At 78.9% G+C, this 2,500-nt stretch overlaps 1 non-coding gene across 1 annotated transcript; it reads right to left on the bottom strand.

Annotated features, from left to right (window-relative positions):
• Positions 1-327: 327 nt before the first annotated feature.
• Positions 328-480, bottom strand: LOC144248094 (5.8S ribosomal RNA). The gene has a single exon (XR_013341499.1). It is a non-coding gene; the product is annotated as a 5.8S ribosomal RNA (ribosomal RNA).
• Between the last annotated feature and the right edge of the window lie 2,020 nt (positions 481-2,500).

Genomic DNA, 2,500 nt, shown 5'->3' with positions numbered 1-2,500 from the left:
CGAGGCCCGCGCGCCTCGCCTCCCCCCCTCTCGCCCTCGTCTCTCGGCCCTCGGCGGGGCGCTCTCGACGCCGCCCCGTCTCTCTCGCTCTCTTTCTCCCCGGCCGCCGCGCCGCCGCTCGGCGACGCGGCCCCCGGCGAGGACGAGCTCCGCCCCAGCGGCTCGCTCCGGGAGCGGGGAGCTACGGAGCGCTCCCCGAGTCTGCATTTAGGGGGACGAAGGCCCTCGGGCGCGGCCACGACGGCCACGGCCACGACGACGGGCCTGCGAGGCGACCCCAGCCGCGCCGCCGGGGTGGCAACCCCCGGGCGGCGATTGATCGTCAAGCGACGCTCAGACAGGCGTAGCCCCGGGAGGAACCCGGGGCCGCAAGTGCGTTCGAAGTGTCGATGATCAATGTGTCCTGCAATTCACATTAATTCTCGCAGCTAGCTGCGTTCTTCATCGACGCACGAGCCGAGTGATCCACCGCTAAGAGTTGTCTGGCTTTCGGCACCGAACCCCGCACACGGGCGGAGGGGGCCCCTTTTTTTCTCTCTCGCCGAGGGGGCACGCACGCGGGCCGCCCCCGGCTTCGACCGTACGAGCACACAACGCAACGAACCGAGTGGGGGGGGAAAGAAAAACCATCCGAGAGCGAAACGCCCAACGGAACGCTCCGAAGGTCGGCGGGAAAGGCGGGGGGACCCGCGTCCCCGACCGCCTCCCCCCGCCGCTACGAGCGAGGGGAGACGCCGCCGGCAAACTGTGCCGTCCTCCGGAGGCGGCCCAGGCGCCCGGGCTCGGCCCGGCCTCCGCACGGAGGAGGCACGCGGCGCGCGCCGGACCGCGGGGGGACACGGCGGCCCGCCCGGCCTCGCTGCAACGGGACGACGGGACGCACGCGGCCGGGGGCGCGGCCGTCGGCCCCCGCGCGCGCCGCTCTCCCTTCTCACCGCCGCTCCGCGGACCCGCGGAGCGCCGCCGCGCCACCGCGCGGCCGGCTCGCTCTCTCTCCCCAGCGGCCTTGCCGCGCTCGAGACGGCACGCGACGGCCACCGCCCAACCGGCAACGCCCCCCGCGGGACCGCTCCCGCCGGGAAGGGCGAGCGCCCGGCGGACGCGCTCCGCCGCCGGCGCCGGAGGCGGGCGCCGCACCGAGACCCGAGCCGGCGTCGCGAGCGCCCGGAGCCTGCCGGACGGCTGACCCGCCGCCGCAACGGCCGCACTCCCGGGACCGCCGCCGCCTCGCACCGTCACGGAGCCCCTTTTTCCTCGGGCACGCGCGGCCCAGGGGAAGGCGTGCGGCGCCGAGCCAGGGGGGGTAGGCGGGGAGGGGGGCAGCGACGCCCGCCCTTTTCTCCCCGCTGACCGGGCGGGGAGACCGGGCGGGGAAGCGCCCCCCCCCCCAACCCCCCACGGCCGCCGCGCGCACGACCTTCCTCCGGGGCTCCGCGAGCGGACGGAGAAAAGGGCGACGGGGAGGCGGCGGGCGGGGCCCGGGCCGGGACCGCCGCCGGCGACGGCGGGCGCCGTCCGGCCGGCCGTCCCCGCTGGCGGGGGACACTCGCCGAGCGGCGCCGCCGCCGCTCGGCACGGGGCCGCCCGCGCTCGCGGACTCTCCGGCGACGGAGGGACCTGCCGAGCGCTCGGCCCCGGGCGGGCGGGCGGTCGCTGAGCCGGGGACGGCCGGCGACCGGCGCCGCCGGCGCGCTCGAGGAGAAGGCCGTCGAGGGGAGAGAGACGGCGCGGCCGCGCCGCGCGCGGCGCCGCACCCCAGAGACCGCAGAGGCGGCCGAGGAAGGAGGAGAGCGCGGCGGGCCCCGGCGGCCGCAACCCCGCAGCTGAGGAAGGGGCGAGAGAGCGCGCGCTCTCTGCCGGCGTCGCCCGTTTCGAGGCGAGCGGGTCGGCCCCCGCGGCCGACCGCGCGCCGCGGCCTCTCCGCCGAGGCCGGGCCGCGGAGAGGGGGGGGCAGGGCGCCCCTCCCCGGCGCGGCGCGACAAACCCCCCGCGCGCGGTAACGCGGCGGGACGACGGCCGCGCGGCCGGTGGCCGCGGGCACCACCGCAGGGGATCACGCGGGAGTAGCTCCCCACCCCTCAATGGAGCCGCGCACCGCCGCCCGGCAACCGCCGCCGCCGCCGCCGCGGCGGAAGGACGCGCCGAGCCGCCCGAGTCTTTAAACCGCCGCCCCGGCTCGGCGGCGGCCCTTTCGCGGCCCCCTCCCCGCAGCGTTTGACGACGCCGAGGAAAAGGAAGCCGGGGGGCCGCCGGAGGCGCGGAGCGCTAGGTACCTGGCCCTGGGGCGAGGGAAACGACCTGCATGGCCCCGCCGGGGTGCCTCCCCCGCTGCCGCCCTCGGGGGAGCGTCCACCGGCGGGGGCGCGCCCGACGTCTGCCGCCACCACCGCGGCGTCCTTCTCGGGGCCCGGGGTTTCCCTCAGTAGCCCGGCGCTGCGCCCGAGAGGACCGCCGCGGCTCGGGCCGCCCCGCCGGTGCGGGGACGCGGCCCGGCCGCCGA

Source organism: Lonchura striata, chromosome 37 (genome assembly GCF_046129695.1).
Source record: "Lonchura striata isolate bLonStr1 chromosome 37, bLonStr1.mat, whole genome shotgun sequence".
NCBI lineage: Eukaryota > Metazoa > Chordata > Aves > Passeriformes > Estrildidae > Lonchura > Lonchura striata.
The sequence above is the reverse complement of the archived record's forward strand: the minus strand, read 5'-3'. Positions and strand labels throughout refer to the sequence as shown.